Raw genomic sequence first — 23,433 nt, 5'->3', positions numbered from 1 at the left:
TGACTAGGATGCAATATGGTCAAGTTGCATAATTTCTGCATAACAAAAGTGTCTTAAAAGTCTGAAATCTAGTTGGACTGAAAAACCAAACAGGAAAGAAAGATCCAATGGAAAAGCCCCCCCCCCAAAACAAACAAAAAAAAAGTCATATGCCACTGCCAGGATTTGGTGCAAAAATGCTGCAAAACTGATGGGACAACATTTCACAGTACAAATGGGTAAAACCCCAAAACACAGCAAAAGCAGCCCTAGGCAAAGAAGTTGAATGTTCTTCAATTGCTGAGTCAGTCACCTGACCTCAACCATTTATGCATGCTTTTCACTTACTAAAACCAAAGCTGAAGGCTAAGAGAGCCATGGACAAGAAACTAAAAGCTGCAGTAAAGGCCTGGCAGGGCATCTCTGGGAGGAAACTCAGCATCTGGTGATGTCCAGTGACGCCAGACTTCAGGCTGCGATTGACTGCAAAGGAACTGCATCTCAGTACTAATGATACTGTTATGCTTATAAATGTGTTTGTGCATTGGTAGTCCAATCATTTATGAGCTTGTAAAAATGGAACTGTGAAAAATGAGTGTAATTCATAAACACTGAATGCAATATTTTTGTTAGAGTTCTTGAATTAGTGCTGAAAGTCTACAGTTTATTCATATCTTGATTTGCCTCATGTACGAATCTATTACGTTTGTATTCAAAGTCAAAATGGTAGTAAATATTCAAAAAGATGCAGACTTTCAAGCGTTAATAGACAGTCAAACAAACTGCACTTTTCACATACCTCCACCTTGGCGAGGAACCAGCAACTAGAAATCTGAGCTTGCACCATGACCAAACAATCACTGGCGCGTCTCTTCATCTGTCTTTCTCTGTATTCATGCTGTTTTATTTCAAATGTGCAATATCTTTTTCTTCTTTTTTTCAAATTATACTCGGTCAGCCCATAGGTCTTTCTGTTTTTATCTTTTTTTGATGCTTTTATTTGATTCTATAGGCCAACTTTTCAAGTCCAGTCTTCTACCACTTTCCAAAACCCACTACCAGTTAAAGTAGAGGGTGGAGGTGGGTGGGGTGGGGTGGGGAACGGCATTACTTTGTCTGTGGGTGGATACCTGGGTGAAAGGCATGTGCATAGCTGGAAAAATGATCCTACTTCAAACAACAGTATGAATCAGTGAGGTATCAGTAACACCACCCACTCAAAAGCAATAAAACAAGTGCGAGAAGGAGTGTTTTACAAGAAGTGAAAGCAAAGTGGTAAGGAAAACGTTAACCATTAACAGAGCTGGACTTAAACATCTTTTTTTTTATGGGTTTTATGAATGAATGTGGCCTTCATCCTGAATTCAAAATTTAAACAGAGCTAGATTACTCCTCCGTTCTGGCAAGTCTGATTCTGGTGGTCTGCTCAACCCTGCAGCAATTGTCCCAGTTATGTAATCAATGTGCTTCAAAGTGCAGCTGAAGTATGCATAGGGGATTTACATAGATTGAGGTGCACTATGACGGTTGGGTCCTGCGGTCAAATAAGACAAAAAACTGAGGGCAGGATATGAAGTCAGGACTTGAAAACACCACCATTGTGAGTAATGCAGGCCTCGGGCTTTTACTGGATACACTCAGAAGGTCTTTTTGGCACATTGCCTAAACGTTATGATCAAGTCGAAGACATATGATTAAAATCTAAGAGTGATAAAGAATTAACTGCTCTTCATGTACATTCACATTTCATTTACAGTAAATGCCAGCAACTTACAAAGAACATTAATATGTCAAGTGTTTCGAAATATCTTCATTGTACCGGCTTTCTATTGTTCCTGCTTTATCTTATCTCTATTGGCTCCAATAAAGCCCTACAAGGAGCTGAAGTTCTAATTTAACTTTTACAGTCCATTATTTGGATGATATAAAGGAAGCAAAAGAGAAACAGGAGTTAAAGTGTGTGTACAGGGCTGTATACATGCGATAAATACTATAATTGAGTGCTTAAACACTGGCAAGAAAGAAAAGGGAGGGAAAAGATGCAAATGTGCAATTCAAGAACACTGTGATCCCTGTGGGTGTGTGCATCATTGAGTCAGTTGGAAAGGAAGTTTAAACAGCTGATTTATAAGATGTCATTGATGAGTTGATTGGATTTAGATTAAAAGGTAAAGCAAGATTTCTTGTTTTTTGTCTAAAACTCGTGGAAGGAAATGTTTTGGGGATTTTGAAGAGCTATAAGCAAAATGTAGAAGAAACGCAGAAATGTGCGGTGCTGTAATTCAAAGGTTTGCACAAAAGAAGAAAAAAAATGCAACTCACCAATTCAGTTAAATGTTGGTGTTTGGTGTCACATTTTTTTGAATAAGCACAGAGCAAAATATGACAATATATCACAGTCACACAAAGTCACTGACGCTGAGGCGAGAGTAGGAATGAATCCCCCAATTTTATTTTTCTCAAACGGTTTTTGTGATGCTACAACTTGCTATGATTTCACACAAAACAGCAAACGCACACAAACACCCTGCCAAATGCTTGAAGCCCCTCTAGTAAAGAAGTCACATGCTCAAATAGATGTCATTTGGCATTGTGTGGAACTGTAATAACACAGAGTGTTTCAAAATATCACCCTGAATGGGTACTCCTTGTCCTCTAGGCCTGCAGTGCTGCAATTACAGTACAGTCCCGTTGTTTATTGCTTTTTTATCTCTTAGAAATTAGCCAGCGGCTTACTGAGACCTTCAGTAGTCAAATGGCTGTTTGTTTGAAAGCAGAGACTGCAAATCAGATGTGATCTGGGAAGCCTGAAATTTAACAAATTGGGGGCTGTTTTGTAGCCAGAGCTTTCATGTGTTACGCTTTTAGTTGAGCTACTTACTGAACGTGTTCCTATGAAAAACCCTATCAAGCTCCTTGCTGGTTGTTGTAAATATTAAAGGCATGGAGGAAATAAGCTGCCAATCTGAGTCTTGAAGCATGGACAAACAGTGCACCTGCATCCTAGATATGGATTACATGATGCTAATATTGCTGTATTGTTGTTGGGTATGTTTTACCCCATTTATTTGGAGCAACAGCAGGACAGTGTGATGGATCCATGCACAGCACTGTGCTTGTTTCTGGGGTGTTTTACTTACTGGAATACCAGGTGAACCAAAAACTCTAAGTATGGGTGTTCTTTTGCTTTTTTGCAAAAAGTGCACACTGGAATAAATTCTGATCCTAAACAGGAAAAAAACAAACACTGGATTGGACTGATAAATAAATAATGGGGAAACAACCAAAATTGCATTTTCCAACTGCTTTTGCTCACACCAATTATTATAAATTGTGAACTGATGAGTTGCTGTCATAGTCCAGCAAACCTGTTTTCAGTTAATCTGATCCTTAAACCACCATCCTCTACTATAGCTTTAATGTGGGTTGTCAGAGCACATTTTCCATATCCTTGAACCATGCAAATTAACTTTTTTCTTAAACTTGAGGGGGGCAATCACCATTAATAAAACACTCATTGTAGTTTCTCCATACCTTTACCATCATGCTTTCATATTTCTCTGCCATTCGTTACAGCCTATGTGCCCGTGAGGCATATTGAACACTCATAAAACATGAATTTTGGGCCTAATATAAACCTGTTATGTACATAAAATCACAATTTAATGCCTGCCCCGATCTAATCTGTAACATTCACTTTGAAAAGGGGAATAATTTCAGGCTTTGAGGATGATAAAGAGTGATGGAGGGTGCTGTATGGGGAAGAAAGCATGCGTTTCCCATATCAATCAAGGCCTATGGATGGCGAGGCTAGTTAGCAGGTCGTGATTGTTTTGAGGCACTTGGCTGGGGTTCCAGTGTATCCCTGAGGCCCGTCCCTTTTGGTTGGCCCAGTGGGGGGCGAGGTGGCGCCTCGGCAGCCTCAAACCCAGCCCACGTTCATGCGTCCGTTCGGATCCATCACTGCAGGGCGGAGTGGTGGGGCAAGGGCCAGCCTTTGTCCAGCGCTGCATTCTTTGGCCCTTTGTGCACAGACCACAACCATTTAGGGATTTTAAAGGCTCGTTTGCACAATTCCTTTTGTCAGCGACCCTCAGCACAGAAAAGCAGAAGAGGGGGGAGAGGCCAATGGTTTTTCAATGTAAAAAAGGAAAAAAGATGGAAAACGAAATAAGAAAAGGGAAAAGGAATAAAAGAGGGGCTTAAAAAAATGGGGTTTGTTGATGTTCTTTTTTAATTACATGGTGTGGCAATATAGAAAATCAGGGCCCTTGGCACAATAAATATGCCCCATTTTCCCCTCCATTTAAATACTGTCTCACCATGTCTTCATGAAAGCCTTGGAATTTTTCCATCAGCAACAGGCAGACATACATTTCTCATGGCACCAAAGTACATGTTGTAATGGGAATCCAGATACCAGCTCAGACACATCACATGTTCTCATTGAGTAAAACAAATACTAAGCAAAACAAGATACCGTGGACCCCTTCTGGCTGTCCATAAGAAAACAGCTTCTTATCAAAGCAGAATATTTTCCCTTCTCTCTACATTCCTGTGAATGGCACAGGCCTTCAAGAAGCCTTGACTGGTTTGTTTTGACTGTGATAAACCTTGTGTATGTGTGTGTGTATGTATGCTTCTGTTTCCTAACCCAAATCCAGTTGCGTTCTTTATGACTTCATAGATTTGCTCAGATGTCAGTGAATCACTGATTTATGTAGTTAAACATGCAGTATCACGACACTGATATGGATTGTAATGTGTGACATTAGATTTAGGCATATTAAAATATTACAGATTTTTTCTCCTGTTTGGAAGAATCAGTATTTATTTCTACTGGATTCAATTCACATATAAAAGGTATCTTTTACCTGCGTGTAATGAAGTAGGATACTAAAAATACATACAGCAAATGACTGCCAAGTAGTGAAAATATATTCATGATTATTAAGTCTATGTTGTTACATTGTATCAACTCTGAACCTTTATATGTGGCATCAACCAGCGACTGTGTGACACATTCAGACTAGACGTCAAAGAGTCTTTAACCTGCCAGCTCCAGTCTGTGATGTCCTATTGCACTGCTCAGGTAACACAGTTAATGTCAAAGCTAGCGAGTAGCTGTGGTGTGTCCTGCAACCTACTCTACTCAGGCAACAACTTTGCCTAAACAAAACTAAGCGTTTCCAGTAGTGTAGTGTGGCTGATGTGAATCACATCCTGCTCTGTGCTACATTTGAGATAGTGTAACTGTGGACAATGCCCCGACCTGACACCAAAGTTCATTTGTAAAAAAACCCGTCATTTTGGTTCAAATGCTGCAGTTTTTCACTAAGGATGAAGCAAATTTTAAGGTTAAAATACGAGCCCTAATAGACCAACTTATTTGCTTACTTGTAATCAGCTTGATGATTAATGGGATGCACAAAAGTACAAGAATTTAGCAAATGTGAAGAAGGTTTTGTGTTTATGTTTGTGTTGTTTAGCGGCCAGTTAGCATTACATTGCACATGAATGGGTGGCCACAGGGGGTAGATGGCAACAAGCTAATCTGATGCTATGGAGAATCCTTAAAGACTCTCCTAGTCCTTTAAAGCACATTGTTATCATCCCGATTGGGTTTAGCACTCAACCAGAAACCAGTGCATTCCTTCCTATTGTGTTTCATTCACCAGAAAAGCTGGAGAGAAACAAAAGAGGACGATCATCACAATCTGGCTCTATTGTTGCTCATACAGTGACTAGCAGAGTCTGTTAGAAAGTTTTATTGACTAACTTAACACTTGACTGTGAGGAATTTTGAGAATCAAATACAACTTATTTTTATTCAAGAGGCTTTTCCTGAGTGGGCGCAGATCCTCTGAATTGGGAAGAAAATCAGCAAGGGTCATTACTTCTGGTTCAAGAGGTCAAAGTTGAAATGACATCCAATGTGGTGATGAAGCAAGAGGAAAAACAAAGTGTTGCTATGCAACTAGCAAATGGTATTTAGGTTAAGATCAAGCTTTTTAGATGAGCTTTACAGGTGGTCTTAAAAGAAACTTCTGTGGTGCAAATTTGACAGAAGATTACTAAAGATGTTTGAAATTACAAGTCTGGACAGATGTGACTGGCTTTCCTTCTTAATCTATAGGGACATACGTTTTCGTCTTTGATGTATTCTGTGTCTTTTACCACTTGGACTTTTAACTCCTCATGCCAAGCTTGTAAATTTGCTCTGAGCGGCTTACTTGCACAGGCGTGTTCTTGTGGGAGTCCAAGGACTGTATGTAAAGAGACGCTACGCTGAATCCTGCAATGCGTGGACTGATTTTTGTCTTTGAGTGTGATTTCATTCAGAGCTGTACAAAACTTGGGGCCAAGTTTGTCAGCATGCACCCACATGTATGTGTGAGAGGAATGGGTGCGCAATGGCGCTGCCTATAAGGATGACCCCCGGCTTCTGTTAGCACACAACCTGACCCTGCTGGTACAATATTCATCCTAGTTTTCAGCTGTTCCTTTCCTTGTTCTCTCTTACTCTGTTTTTTATTATTGGATGGAGTTGCCCCTTCCAGCAGCAACCCACAGGAAGTCATTCACTTCCTAATTTTCTGCACATCAAACAAGGGTCACCACGGAGACGCAGACCATAAATTCACCCCCCCCCCCTCCACCCCCCCTCCGATGTGGTGTGATAGTGCAGCAACAGCTGCCTCTAATTGGGGCTGTAGGTTCAAACTGCTAACATATGACTTCCCTCCCATTCAGTAACACGCTGTCTGCCACTGCCAAGGCCGCAACACACAGACCAGGTCACCAGCACAGAGAAGGATGAGGTTTCAGATATGAGAAGACAGAGAGAGTAGAGAGTAGAGAAAGAGAAATACAGCTCTTGATAGTAAGGAAAGCTTGGTGTGGTTTTGGGATGGGCTCTGAAGTGGTCCAGTGTTTCCTCATCCCACCACAGGGACCCTCTGTTCAACTGGAGCTCACCCAGATTGAAAAAGGAAAAGAGAGGGGGAAGAAGAGAGAAAGAGTGGCAGACTGTGATAACAAAGGCAACCACAGTATGATTTTGCGATGGCTTCCTGGGTGAAAACCAATGAATAGTGAGATCCGGCTGGGCCACGTGTTGCAAGTTACTAAAATATGGAGTGCTCCCATCAGACTCTTAGTGTGTAAGACTTTTTTTTTTCTTTTTGCTTTTCTCTCATTTCAGATCTGGATCTAGGATCACTTACAGAATATGTTTCTTTTTCTGCCAAATGACTCTTTAATAGATGCACGGATAGATAGATGCTCAAACTGATGTTGGTGTGTTAAAACCACTGAAACATAATGAGCTATTTCCAACAGATGACCATGGGAGAGGTGTCAAAAGAGGAGTCTATAATCCAAAGGGCTCAAGAGGCTTTAGTACCTACCACTGCCATGTAAATTGGACCCTCAGAAAGTGAACGAGTCGGCCTATTGTCTCTAATGGCCTCTTGTTAGAGAAGCTGCCTGTAGTGTGAATTTGAGTTTGTATAGCCGCTCCAGGGTACGTGCATATGCACTTCCTAGCTTCCCTTAAGTTTACTGCATTTAGCAGGAAACACAATTAGCCCAATCAAAGTGAAAGGAGGGGGTCAGGAGTGGAGGGAGGAAAGTATGTTTTATGAACATGGGTGGTGAAACAGCAGCATTGTGACGGCAGAGGATATGAGGTGCTGGGCGGCAGCTTTTTGATGTAGAGGAGTCCTTAGCAGGCGTCTGACTCTTGTTAAAATGGACCGACGTACAATTAAAGATATATGGTCCGGGACAGCCGTGTGATTTGGATACATTAGGGGATTGGATTTTAAAGGGAGCTGTTTAAAGGATGGCCAGTAAATGCCATTCAGCACTAATGTGTGCTCTCATGTATGCAGCGAATTAGGTATTGTTTAAAAGCACCATTTTTTAAAAGCATGTTAATGGAAGTCTATTAAAAAAGGATGTTAGGGGGATTAATATTGGCACACAAACTGTTGTGTGAGCAGATTCTTGTTGGAGGAATAAAGTAATAATCCCAGATGCTACCAATCTCATTTAGCCACCCCCCCACCCCCCGCCTCGTATATTAAGTGTTCTTGTTCCTTTCCACATTTTATTTGCTCAAGATATAAAAAAAACCTCACTGCTTAAATTCCATACTGGCATGTTTAGTGAAAGTGTCTCTTTACTTTTGTGGGAGGTATCAGGATGCTCTCTTCGTTTCTGGGAACAGAAGATTTTAGAGAATGGCTGCGACATGTTGACATTAAATCTGTGGCCTGTCAGAATCCAGTTTGCATTTCTGCTGATGCTTTCTTCACTAAAGTGGCAAAATTTATGAGGGCATTTAAAAAAAAAAATCTTAGTTATCAGCCATGAACTGGCCTGTACTCTAGAAGGATCGTTTGCTTTATTACTGACACACCTAGAAGATGAATCATTCATCACGACCTGCTAACTAGCCTTGCCATGAAGATTTTTCATACATTTCCATAAAATTACCTGATAAAAGTATCTTAAAATAAAATATCTGCTTTAAAGGCACAGTGATAAAATCAAAGTGGATTATGTTATCGCTACACCTGAATATAAATAAATTGTTCTTCTATTCTTTTACTGCTCTGGCAAGGTATTCAGTCGTACTTAGAACCCTAAAGAGAATTTATTTATGTGCAAAACTGTTAAAATACAGCACTGATTTAAAGAGTAACCCCTGCACACTTATTTCAAAGCTAGATTTGTGTTCAGATAGACTGAATATTTATCTAACTCATATTGTTCTCTGGTGAAATGTTTTACCTGGAGAAATGTACATGTTGTACATAACTGAGCCTCATATGTACTCACTGGATCCTTTTTCAGGTGCACATTTTTAACTGCTTGTTAACATAAATATCTAATCATTCAATCACATGACAGCAACCTAATGCATTTAGGCATACAGACATGGTCGAGATGACCTGCTGAAGTTCAAACTGAGCATCAGAATAGGGGAGAAAGGTGATTTAATAGATGTGGCATGATTATTGGTGCCAGATGGGCTGGTTATTTTATTAACTGCCAATCTACATGGATTTTCCCACACAATCATCTCCAGGGTTTACAGAGAATGATCCAAAGAAGAGAAAATATCCAGTGAGCTGTAGTTCTCTGGGCAAAAATATCTTGTTCATGCCAGAGGACAGAGGAGAATGACCAGACTGCGTCGAGCTGATAGGAAGGCAACAGTAACTCAAATGACCACTTGTTACAACCAAGGTACAACCAACCAAAGCAGATGAGCTATGGCAGCAAAAGACTACACCAGGTGACACTCCTGTCAGCTAAGAACAGTTCACATGGGCTCACCAAACCTGGACAACAGAAGATTGTAAAAAAATATTCCCTGGCCTGATGAGTCTCAATGTCTGCTGTGACATTTGGATGGTTGGGTCAGAATTTGGTGTAAACAACATAAAAGCATGGCTGCATTCCGCTTTCTATCAATGGTTCAGCTGCTGCTGTTGGTGGTGTAATATTGTGGGGGATATTTTCTTGCCACACTTTGGGCCTCTTAGTATCAGCTGAGTATTGTTTAACTACCACAGCCTACCTGAGTATTGTTGCTGACCGTATCCATCCTTCTACTGTATGACCACAGAGTGCCCAACATTGGATGGCTGGTTCAGGGTCACAAAGATCAAGTCATCTCAAGCTGGTTTCTTCATCATGACAGTGAGTTACCTGTACTGAAAAATCCAATCCAATAGACCACCTTTGGGATGAGCTGGAATGGAAGATTCAAATCATGGATGTGCAGCTGATAAATCTGCAGCAACTGTGTGATGCTGTCGTGTCATCATGGAGCAAACTCTCTGAGGAATGTTACCAGCATCTATGCCATGAAGAATTAAGGCAGTTCTTGAGGCAAAAGGGGCTCCAACACAGTACTAGCAAGGTGTACCTAATAAAGTGTCCAGTACAGCTTCAGTGTCGATGTTATGGCCTGGCCAATTGCTGGACTTAAGGTGTGAGGATGAGAGTAGCTGCTATTTGAGGTATAAAGAGGCAAGGGGACTGGCTATTTAAAAAGTTATTGAATCAGGAAATTCCTCAAACACTCTTGGGGGGAGGGAGCGGAGGGTGGCTTAAGCTGACCCTCTGTTTCCAGCGCTCTCATACCCCTATGTGGACTCAAAAGTGGGCTCACTGGATGTCCCTTAGTCAGCACAGGCAGGGGGTGCAGACAAAAGACCCATTCTGCCAACAAAAGGGGGCATTTAGACCGTCACATACCCTGGTGGCTCCAAGGGTGGGGATGTTGGGGGTGGTAGGAAAGCAGAGAGAGTAGTGATAGGAGAGTCTGAAACTTCAATGGAAAAAAACTACGTATAGAAAAAGGTCAGTGCTGTCCAAAAGCTAAGCTTACCTATGGGCAGGGTCAAAGGTCTGGGACTAGATACACAGAGGAATCCCTGTGGCAATGCGGAGGGAAGCAGAGGCAAAGGGGGTTGAGCCTAATAACTTAAAGACTGTGCTCAAAAATGCATCCTCTTTATTTGTCTCAATTATAAGATTACATGGCACACTCAGGGCAAAAACAGCAGGATCATCTGGCTCATTTGGCAGCACGCATCACTGGCCAATCAAATAAGCACAAGCGCACAGCCCAGGTAGACTACAGTGTAATGTGTGTGATGTAGCATTATGCTAATTTACGGAAACAGTTCCAGTTAAACTGCTATTGAACATCTTTGTGTAAAAAAAAAAACTTTAAAAACCCTTTGTAAGTTTTTAATCTTGTCTAAGTGCCAAGGAGGAGCATTTACACCTTGGAAGTGTAGTGTTATAACAACAATCAGGTTCAGACGGCCAGTGTTTTATACCTAACATCCCAAGAAACCAATCCTGTCAGCTTGCTAACTTCTGAAAACTAGCAATAATGTTTCGAGTTATCGGAACTTCTCTGATGTTATCAGGAGCGAAACATAAATTTCCATTCGAATACATCTTCCTTTTCTTCTTTAGAATCAGATTCTCATTGGCTTAGCACAGAGGAGTTTTAACAGTGTTTGAGCAAAGGTAGCTGTAGGCGTACAGCCTAGTTGAGACAGTAATGTTGATTAGCAGAGTGGATTTGTCCAGACTGAGGCTGGTTTGTAGTTCTCACCAGCACCTGATGAAACACCCCACTAATGCAGTGTTATAGAGTGTTTCAGAAAACAGCACTACTTTTTAGATTTTGGAGTGACACTCTTTGATTAAGCATTTGCTTAACACATAATGTAAATATGCAAATTGCTCTAACCTGCAGCAACTTCAAAGATTAACTTCTATTCACCTGAAGCACACACAAGCTCAGGGGGAAAGTAAAAAAAGCCACTTTCATTTCCATCTAATGAAGGACATTTTTTTTCCTATCTTATACAGCTCCCAGGTGCCCCATGTGCCCTCCCTTCCCTTTCTTTGGCCCAAATCAAAGGCTGATACTCTAAACGCGATGAATGACATTGATCTTAATCTGTGAGGAGTAAGGGTAATTTTGATGGGTGTGTGTGCGCGAGTGGAACAGAGAGAAGGTCAGGGGGTCTGTGGAGAGGGGGAAGATGATCTCTGTGCTCCAGCAGGGCACAAAGCGAGGGCGCAAGCTACAGGAGCGCCCTCCCGCACAATGCGCCCTGAGGATCGTTAAGTGATTGTGTTACAGAGAACAGGTGAACTGCGTCTCTCTGCCTCGCCTTTTATATTTTCCTCTCTATTATGATTTACAGGGCTATTCTTCTCCCCACCATAACTTGTGCTGTTCTTTTGAAGGCAGGCCTGCTCACTGCTATTGTACCTGGCCAGCTTTGAAGTGCCTAAGTCTTAAATGATGATGAGACAAGGAGAATGCTTTTCTCTAACAGCCAGGGTAAAAGAGGCTCTTGTTTCTGACAGGTGTCCTTTATAGAAGGGAGTGTGCTGGACTGGTGTTTTGTTGGGGATCGTGTTCCATCCTTCTCCATCACCTGCTAATTGAATAGCATTAGCTTGCCATCTGTGGAGATTTACTGGAAATGACCTCATTGTGGTGTTTAGATTACAGATTAGTCAATAATATGGGAAACTGTGTACTGTAAATAAAACCCATTGTTGTTATCCACATGATAAAAACTGAATAATTTCCGGCTTGTTGATGACAAATTCTATTGCTATCATTTCATTATAATCCAGCTGGGATTTTGTAAACAGCTTAGAAAGTAAAAACATGTTTGGGTTTTTTTTCTGACTCAGCTGAAAACAGTACATTTGTTTGTACACTTGTTTTGGTAGTAACTCATCAAAATATATAAATATATAAATGGCCTCATTTATAAAAACAAACATACAGTCAGTTTTGACTCAAGCCATAAATCATACCATGTATAGGTAGTTATTTTAACACCTTACTTTAGTACGGAAAATGTGTCTCTAAGCAAAATGAACTTTAGGAAGAATGTTACAGGTGTGCCTTCAGAAGAGAGAGTTTTTGAGACTGTAAAAGCTTCATGGTTCCTTATGATTCATGCAAATGGCCACAGTTCTATCTTTCTGCCTCACCTAGTTCACTTCAACAGTTAATACACTCCCATCTTTCATGCTGGGCTTCGTCAAACTATTAAGCAAACCCATAAATACTTGTCACCTGGCTTCAGTCTCCCCTACCATTGCCATGAGTTCATCTTCTTACTGTATTTTCTTACTGTACCTCAGAGTACCTCCCAATTTCCAATCAGATTTGTCAGGTTTGTCATGTGATGTCATGCACATGCTGTTCAAGAGAAGAGCCATACTGGACTTCATACAGCCACTGGTTGTTAGGGAAATGTGTATTCTCTCACTGGTTGGCAGTGGTTCCTGGAGGTCGCTGGCTCTCACTGGGTGAACTTGGTTGCAAAAAAGGTGCTGCACCAAAAGCCTCTTTGGTTGTTAGCAGGTTGCCACTGGCGCCTGTTTGTGTGCAAATACTTGCTAACTACTAACCAGTGGTAGCACAAGCTGACACAGACAGGAAATGGACAATGTTCTCCTTCAAAGTAAAAGTTGTGCCTGAGCCAATATGTTTCAAAGGGCACTTTTACTGTCACTTTCATTCAAACTATAGCAATAATAGCAATATGCTAGCAACCAACACAATCACAAGGAGGTTTTTGCTAACTAGTAAGAGAATACACATTTTCCCTAGTGACAGGTGGTTACCTGAGGGGGTCACTGACCAGTTTGTAGAACTGCATGACTGGGAGTTAGCAATCATTTCCCCATCAAACATCACCCACTTCCAGCAACTGGTCAGCAAATACTCATTTTTCTCTCACGACTGGTGGTTGCCAGATTGTCTCTAAGCCTGTGTGACTGGGGCCGTACTCACTTGATCCTACATGATAGTCGCACGTCCAAAACGGCAAATAAATTAGTGGTCATGTGTTTGCAAAACCTCAATACTACACTGCTTAAAAGACAGGATCACTTTATAGAATGTAATATTAGCGAAATCCTCCTACACAATCTGTAGTTTAACAGCCAAACTTGGCCCACATCTTAGGCTCATCTTAGGTTCTAATCTGTATCAGATATTATGATCACTTATCATCATGTTGCCTAGCAACCACCTACCAATCCCCATCTTTAGCATTTATGCACCTGTAACACCTTATAAAAGCATCATATCTTTTTAATTAGATGACAGTAACATCTTGTTTATAGCGACAAAACTCGAATATTATAATATATATGTTATATTGATGCCATGATGTTGCTTGGCAACCTCCTAACAATAGAATAAAATAAAATTTATACAGTAGAGGACAACATGGGTGTATACTAAACAGCAGCTTCTAGAAACAATGTTCCAAGTTCAATGTGTCATCTATAGTCACTGACCTAACACAGACCTCGCTGTGGACTTATTACCTCATTTATGCTACTTTGCTGACTGTGTGGTTGTACAAACAATTCAAATACAAAGTGATGAAAGCTCACAGTGACTTCATGAGAACAAGCACACTATCCCAAAAGACACCAAACACTTCTTTACGGTGAAAATAGGTGATTATAGCATATTTAATCTCAAAAACCAGTGCTATACAGCAGTTTGCTCCCAGTGAATAAATTCAGTTGAATAAGATTGTTCCAGGGCAGAGTGTTTCTAAAAGCCTCCTTCAACTCACAAACACTAAAGGTAGTGTATGAAATCGGAAATATCAGCCAGAATGGAACCCTGACAGACTTCATTCATGTGGAAACAAATTACATCAGCTGTTATCTCTTCATTAACTCCAGTCTAAACACTGCATCCTTATTTGGTGTGCGTGTGTACTAATGTGTGCGTGAGACTGCAAAAGTGGGAGTATGCATAGCGGTGCATGAATAGCAGTGCGTGAAGGCACTCATCTCTGTGTCTGTGCGTGTTTGTGTGTAACACAGTTTTGCATCAGTGATTCCAATTCCAGCCCCAGTGCACATCCAGATAGAGGCAAAACACAGACCACTGCCGGCCGTGGCCATCTGGGCCTGGCCCCGGGCGGGTATTCTCTAGCGTGGGGGGTGGAAGTTTCACGATAGTATTACAGGATGGTTAGTGTGTGATTAGGAGGTAGAGTAGAATAAATACACCCCTCCTCCAATCCATCCTTCCGCCTCAAGCCTGCGGTATGATGGAGTGGGGGGGACTGAACACACAGCTGTCCTCAGCCATTATCAGTGATGGATGAAGCCAGAGCAGAGCATCAATGGCATTCTGCATACTCACTTGAATGTGTCAGTGTATTGGGCTGTGTATCTCATATAACTTTGTGTATGCACAAGAGAGATAGAGGAAGAATGGAAAGAGAGAAAGAAACTGAGGTGATGCAGTGAATATGTCTTGAAGATGTAATTAATCCCTCATTATTTTAGACATCAATATGCGAGAAACGAATGAGGAAATATAGGCTCGGGACGCCCTTCGTAGTAAATCTTGGATTTTGACTGGTTGAGGTGTCATCAGTGGAGTTATTCCTGTTACTGTGATACTCCCGTTCTTCAGTTGCAGGTCGTTGTAGCAATAAGCCATAACCTTTTTTTTTTTTTACCTTTAGCAACCAAGAAAACTATTTTATCCATGGCCAATTAAGGATCACCAATCAATCTAACACACATGTTTGGACCCTTTACTGTGCCATTTTCTGATGCAACTTTCTCTTTATACTTGCTTGTACCTATTTGTCAATAAAGAGTCATTCACCTGACAAATTAACTTGAAAAAACCCTGATTTAAGTATTTTTCTGAGTCTGAATCGATATTCATCAAGGACACATTTGAGGACTTTGGAGATCAGGGTGAAGGAGTTATAAAACAAGACATTTGTTTGATGTATAATCCCACATTGCCATTAAATGTTACCAATAGTGCATACATCCAGCAATGACCAGTGCATTGGTGGATTGTATCTGAAGTCTCTCTTTGAGCGGGGGGGGGTTAAATCAAATCCAATAATGTTCCTTGCTCCTGGTCCACTAATTAAAGTAATCAATGCCATGCCTGAGTTACCACAGCATCATAGTCTCAGGCTGTTCTGTAGGCATTCATTCACATCAGCTTGTGGCTCGTGAATTCTATTACTTTACTCTTACAACCGTTAAAGGCACCATCTCTCTGAATCTGATTCTTCTGTAATTAACCCTCTGTAATCCTGAGAGCTTGCTGACGGATGTCCAAAATGCTAACTCAATCCCCAACCAGGGTTTCACTGATTAGATTAGCGTGCAATGACTCATATTCGGACAATGCTGTCGTCTGACTCAACAGCTGTCAAACACAAGAGATGGGCATAAGCTGCCAATTAAATATGCTAATATATTTCATCCTCTTAGATAGGCGAATTATGTGTGTGAATAGGCTGGATTCAGGCTATTTGTCCTGATTTTCTTCAGTAATTAAAAGCTTTATTTCACTAGTGTCAGGTTGTCAGTGCATACCTTTCAAGAACAGTAACAACTGCAGGAAGAAGGGGTGTAGACGTGGAGTGAATTTGCTTTAACCAATTTAATAAGAAGCAGTGATTTGCATCTGAGTTGAGTCTGCGTGCAGAAGCAGGCTGGTATTATTAAAATTGAGACTGGTGTTTCTGCCTGAAGCTCACTGATCCATCGAAAAGAAGTGACAGCAAAGGCAGACAAGCCTGTAATGGACTGGTCATGGACCAAAGACCCACTAGAGAATATCTTCTTACAAAGGCACAAAAGGGCTTGTAGACAATCCATACAGAAGGAAAAAATAGCTAAACTATCAAATATTCACATGGTACTTAATGGTCACAGTGAATCATATAACAAGATGTCTCACAAAAAGAGAGAGAGCCATCTTTTCTTTCCTTTAAAATGAACCATGACGCTTCAGTAGCAGTTGCTTTGTTTTACACACATCTATGATCTATTGTCCGAAATCCTTTTCACAGGTCCAGATTTACCACCTACTGACCTCCTCATCTTTTTCTCTTCCCCGTGTTGTGCAGATGAGTGCTGGTCAAGCTGATAATGATGGGGGATATTGAAAGACAAGTAACCCTGCCGTTTCCCTCTGTCTACGATTCATTAACCCGATTTCCACTGAGCTCTGTCCCACATGTGTCAGCGAGGCTCCTGCTGAGGATTCTGCTGACCCGCTCGGCCCCCGTCCTCTGCCCTGTCGCGCTCTAGCTCACCATCAAACCGACAGATAACTGTCGAGCAGCAAGGTCGCCCCTGAAGTGTCGATAGCTTCTCCACGCATGTCCTAGAGCCCCTTTCGGCTCCCAGTTGTAGGATATCAAATCAGTATTACCTTATGTAAATTCAGGCAGTTATTTTAAAATAAAGCTTGTAGCACTACAGTAAATGTCACGGCTTTAAAATAATACATTTTAATATTCATAACTTAATCACAGTGATCACATGTCAATGTAATTTATTGTTAACATCTAAAATAGGTGTTTGGGACTGAGTTATTTTCATAGTAGTAGTAGCACTGTAGTTTCTTTTACATATCGCGTTTCATGCTGCAGAGGTGATTAATTAGACTTTGCAAAAGCACTCGCATGCTTGGTAAAGTAGAGAAAATAAATCCCTAACTCTTCATGCCGTACATATGTGAAACAGGAGGAAAAGAAGGAATAAATTAAAACCTAAGTGGTAGACTGTGCTCATTTAAGTTCAGTAGTTTCAAAAGCAACTGCTATACTCTCATTCTGTATTTTACACATTTTTCTAATGTAACTACCCTCATTTGAGCTGAGAAAAAAAATTTTTATGAATAAAAACAAATCCAAGTTTAATGTCAGTATTGTTTCCTTGTTGGCGGTGTGGGGGCAGGCTGTTGCTGAAAAGGCAAAAAATGCTCCTAAACCACTCACGCTCCATCCCCACTACATCCTGTTCTCACCCCCAGCCCAGGCTTTGTGCACAATCAGTCAACAGCACCTGTTTCCAAAACAATTCTGGTTTATCCAGATGTTCCCATGCAGACTTCAGTGATTTTTCAATTAGGTAAGGTTTGCTACCGAGGACTTTCATATATAACGTGTCATACACTGTGCATCAGCAATTCAGTTTTATTTACAGTATATAGTGCCAAATCACAACAAACAGACACCTCGAGGCACTTTAGATTGTAAGGTAAAGACCAAAGAACCCTCAGCATTGCACAGTAACCACCAATCATGCAGAGGTTTTATCTTTTCTTTTTACCACAAAGTCAGAAGCGTTGGAGAGGATTCTCAGGTATGCATTGCTTCAACTTTTTTTCATTTGGTGTTTAGCATGCTAATACTAACTTTGTTCACATACAACAGTGTAATTACTAGGTAACAACCTAACTGTCTCTGGATATTTTCATAATGCGATTTGTTTGGCCAGCAGCAGCACTGGCAATTGATAAGTTGAACATCTCAGCTCTTCAGTGCAAGCAATTCAGCTTGGTAACATCATCCAAAGTGAATGCTGAAGCCTGAAACATATTTGTGTAATATATTTTCTCCAGTCTCCCTACCCTCACCTCCAACTGGTTGTGGCAGATGGCTGCACCTCCCTGAGCCTGGTTGTGCCGGAGTTTTTCCTTCCCACTGTCGCCAAGAAGTGCCAAGTTGCCTTGAGGCAACTGTTGTTGTGATTTGGTGCTATATAAATAAAACTAAACTGAATTAAACAATATGTACATTAAGAGTCTAAATACAGACTATATCAGTCTCTGTTGGTTTGTCTGTTAATGAGAGTTTCTAATAAAAGTAACCTACTTGACGTGCCCTGCAAATTTGATTGGTTCATTTTTGCATGTTACAAATACTGTTTAGAACCTATTTTTGCTATACTACTGGTGCACTTCTGACATAGTTTTGCCCCAGTCAAACACATACTCATTGATTAGCAGCAAAGACCACCAGGGAGTCTGGTAGGTTTAATCAATACGTCTCTCACTGAGTTTTACCTTTGTACCAGAGAGTTTCCCAGCCAGCCATCTATTAAGCATGTGTTGGTGCATGCAGAGGATGGTTTAGTTTACTCTAATTTGTTTTACAGGCAGACGGTGTTTATTGGACCAGAAAACCATTTGTTATCTGTTTCCTCTGGAGGAACAGTCATGAATCAATCTCACTTCAAATGTACAAACACAGAAGTGCCCTGGTGGTTACCCTAAATAAACACACGCACTGTGGGATAAGTGTATACACACGTATGCACTGAACAAGACAGGGAGCGCTCTGTAATACACACAAACAGGCACAACACTCATATGCAAAGATACAAAGAGAGGAAAAAATATGCTTCAAAACACGTGTAATTAGTTTAACATAGTTAGAGTCATAGGTTATTTTGTGTTTTTGTTTCTGCTGTATATACAGTAATTGCATTAGGTCAGATTATTTACACTAACCGCAGCATAGCTTTTGCTTCATCTTGTGTCCCAACCATATGTAAAAGGATTTTGTGTAACAATGAGGAAGTGCTGGTGTGGGTACCCCTTATAAATCATGCAGTAGAACAACGGTTACACACTGCAGGCTAGAAGTAACATGGGGCTCAAAAGGTCAGTGGTTCATTCCTTGACAATTACTCTTTGCAGCACAGTTAAACTAAAACCAACAACTTGTGTTTAAATATTTGACAAACAATTGTCTGCAAAGGTCTTTATTTGTCCAGAGATCGCATATCTGGCCGGCTGCCACTAACCACCACACGTTTGTCTAGAGATACTGGTAACTTAGTTTTGAAAAACAGACTGCATACACTCATTGGACACTTCATTAGGTACAGCTTGCTTATGCTTTCCGCTCAGAACTATCCCAATTTTTCATGGCACAGATTCAACAAGGTGCTGGAAACATTCCTCAGAGATTTTGGTCCATATTGACACGACAGCATCACACAGTCACTGCAGATTTGTCAGCTGCACATCCGTATTTTGAATTTCCCACCACATCCCAAAGGTGCTCTATTGGATTGAAAAATCATGACTGTACCATCTGCGTAGTGTGAACTCATTGTGATGTTCAAGACCATCTAAATGCCACAACAGAAACCAAGACTCATCAGGCCATTTTCCCAATTTTCTGTTGTCCAATTCTGGCGAGCCTGTGTGCACTGTAGCCATAGTTTCCTGATCTTAGCTGACAGGAAGGGCACCTGGTGTGGTCTACATGTGATGTATACCTTGGATGCATACCTTGGTTGTAACAAGTGGTAATTTCAGTTATTGTTGTCTTCCTATCAGCACAAAGCATTCTAGCCAGCAGTCTTCTCCCAGACAACTGCTGCTCACTGGATATTTTTCTGACCATATTTTTGACCATACTCTATAAACCCTAGGAATGGTTATGTGGGAAAACCCCTGCAGATTTTTGTAGTAGACAAGCCCATCTGGTACCAACAACCACGCCATGTACAAAGTTCCTTAAATCACTTTTCTCCCATTCTGATGCTCAGTTTGAACTTCAGCAGATTGCCTTGATCATGTCTACATACCTAAATGCATTGAGTTGCTGCCATGTGATTGGCTGTTGTGTTAACGAGCAGTTAAACGGGTGTATCTAGCGTATTTTTCACTTTCTGCTTATGGAATCATGCCATCTAAAAGGATTTTGCTTCATTAATCCAGAAATGTTGTTCTGTCCTGGTTACTTCACATGTTGTCATATCAGCATTTGTTGTATCTTCATATTGTCACCTTGTTAAAATAATGACCTAAGTCATTTAATGAAAGTTTTATTTTTGCCTAAATAATCATATTTTCAATGTTTTCTTTCAGTATTATGAAAAACCTGAAAAAAAATGACTTGGGCATTTCTTTTAACGAGGTGATGATATCTAACCCTTCTGGTTGAAGTAAAGTAAAGAACGTTGTAAGAACTATTTTGAAAATTGCTTTACAAATTACTTAATGACACTTCAGTCTCTCTGAACTTCAGCTGCGAAACACTGTGAATCAGAAGTCTGTTGATATTCAAAATCAATCACAGAAACTAGTAGCTTAATATCCTTTTAAACTTTCAGAATTTCAGCAGCTGACAACAAGTCCAGGCTGGTTTGGGGCATACTTGTAGCTTTAACTGTTAGATGTCATGTTGTGCAGGGGCTGAAGCAGTTGAAACAGCTGGTTAATTGTCTGTGGCTTGCCTTATAACAATGACTTGAAAGAAATATGTAACTTATGTAGGAGGACAGCACTCCCTAAACAGTTACATTCAAAGTCAACATAGTCTGAGGATTGATAGTTGGGGAAGTTCATAAATTTCAGTATAGATACATTACTGAATGTACGTGCATTGCATGACTGCTGAAACATAAAATTTACTGGGGAAAGCTCTTTGCGTAATTATTGATGCTGTAAGGCTTTTCCTCTTTGTTATCTTTCTATTGTTACCAATCCCTCTCTTCCCATCTTGTCTTAATCATTACCTTTTCTTACTTTTTAGTGCTCTTTCTTTTTCTGTCTTTCTTAACTGCCCTCCTTCACTTTTGCTTTCTTTTTGTAGGTGCTGTGTTGTGCAGCCAAGGCCGTTTCTTCCTCAGAACGCACTCTTGAAAGGCTATTCATGGATTCTTCAATGACACCCTATTACATTTGTGCAAGTGGTTTGTGTGTGTGTGTGTGTGTGTGTGTGTGTGTGTGTGTGTGTGTGTGTGTGTGTGTGTGTGTGTGTGTGTGTGTGTGTGTGTGTGTGAGAGAGAGAGAGAGACAGGGAGGGAGATGCAGAAAGAAAAATAAAGAGAGGGAAAGGTATTCCAGGGGGCCGTGCTACAGTACCATCTGTATGCAAATCTCCTCAGACTTTGGTAAACTTTGATCAAACACTCGGGCCTTCTTTTCTCTCCCTGTACTCCCTCCCTCCCTCCCTCTCTCCCTCCCTCCCTCTCTTGCTTCGCTGTCCACTATGTGTTCTGCAATTACTGTAGCTCCACAGTTCTTTGTCACGGCTGCATATTACTCAGCTAGGGCACTGGGTTCCCTAGAGGAACTGCCTCCACCACGTGCACACATCCATGTTTTCTGCCCCAATACCCCTCGGTACCCTTCTTATATCAGGCTCTACCTAACACAACCCCAACACACACCACTTTTGAGCACCTGTGACCGTAGTGGACCCCATAACAGATGGTGACACCCCCCCCTCACGCATGCACAGCACACACAGATATCGGGGCTCTTGGCAAACAGAGCTTATTGTGGCACATGGGTGATGGGCATGCCATTGTGCAGAGGGTGGGCACATTTCATGCACACAAACACACTTGTGCATGGATACATACAGGCGCCATTGTTTTCCTCCATATGGGAAGGTTAATCTGTTGAATACAGATCCGGTGTCCTACAGTACAGTGGAAATGTTGTGGCTAGTGTGATTGGCAGGGGTAATGAAGATCTCAAAGTAGATGACACAAACCCGCAACATGCCACACTATCTCCTGTGTAGCTTTAATGCACATCAATCAGTGGGGTGTAAGCCCATTAGAGTTGCGTCTTGTGTGTGTGTGTGTGTGTGTGTGTGTGTGTGTGTGTGTGTGTCTGAGCAGTTCTGGCCTGGTGGTCAGTGGGCGAAGAGATAATGGATATTAATCAGGGAAAAGCCATGGCCATATGTCTGTTTAACACAGAAGATGGCTACTCCCCGACCGTCCGCTCCCTTCTAAAACAATCAGCCTCATTTTAGAGCAGATAGCTTAACTGGGAGCGTGAATGGCTGTCTGTCCCTCTGTGTTAGCTCTGTGATGGACTGGTGACCTGTCAAGGGTGTACCCTTTTTTCTCGCCCAGTGTCAGCTGTAATGTTAAACCCAGTAATGTCAGGTTGGATAAGCAGTTAAGGAGAAGGGTTGGAAAAGGGTAGCTTAATTGCAAAGCAATGTATGAGCATAGCTGAGGCATTCAGGTATGCTCATACATTGCTTTGCAATGTATGAGCATACCTGAATGTATGAGCATAGCTGAGGCATTCAGGTTTATGTTTATTTAATACTGGCAGGAAATGTTGCACTGAATGCAGAGCAGTGATATAAAATGTTACACTTAATCTTACCCTCTGAACCAAACAACCTCTGTTGGCTGCAATATGTTGTTTTTCTTTTTAGCCCCATTTTTTTTTTCAGTGTTATTGTCCGTGAACTTGTTTTATCCTATAACCAAGCAGGATAAGTCATTAGGCAGATGGTAAGGGGAAGTCCCATGAGAGGACGCACACATGCGCACACATACACAGAGACTCCTGTCCCATACGCACACATGTACAGTTAGACACCAGACCCCTGTTATGTAATCCACCAGTGCCACTTCCCCCACTGAGAGGCTCAGTCTTGTACTGTCTCAACTCCAAAAACAAAGTCATCTGTCTTCATGTAGCCTTGTCTCTCACATAGGGCTCATACCTTAAGATCGTTTTGGTGCTGCAAGTAGCTGAATGTCAGTTGTGGCTCTGAAAAATTTAATATAGGAGCGTTCATCCTATAAAAAAAGTAATATCACATTTGGTGAAAGAAAAACAATCATATCTCATATGGTGCTGGCTATCTTTTTAATGGGATTAGTATTATTCATCAACAGTGTGTATTTTATGTTGTATTATTTCCCTTCTCTGGAAGTCTCTTTCTTATACCCTCAGTGAACACTCTGTTGTGCTAAATGGCCATGCAGACCGTAGCAACAGATTTCTCTTTCAGCCATCTACAGAGAGCGCCTGAACAGACTCCTGAATGGCACATATTTGGGCTAAGGCCCAACACAGGATGCACAGAGGGAAGGAGGAGAGTGCGAGAGAGAAAAGGGGAAGAGGAGGTGGGGAGGGGCCGAGCCATGTGGCCTATGTTGGTAAACAGTATCCAGCCTTGTCCTGGCATCGTGGCAGGCAGCGCACAACACCGGAGATATCAGGCGCCGGGGCCACACACAGACCGCAACAAAAGGTAGACACGCATTTGCATTCATACACACACACACGCACACACGGGCAGAAAT

Source organism: Archocentrus centrarchus, chromosome 24, assembly GCF_007364275.1.
Source record: "Archocentrus centrarchus isolate MPI-CPG fArcCen1 chromosome 24, fArcCen1, whole genome shotgun sequence".
NCBI lineage: Eukaryota > Metazoa > Chordata > Actinopteri > Cichliformes > Cichlidae > Archocentrus > Archocentrus centrarchus.
Note: the sequence above shows the minus strand (reverse complement) of the source record.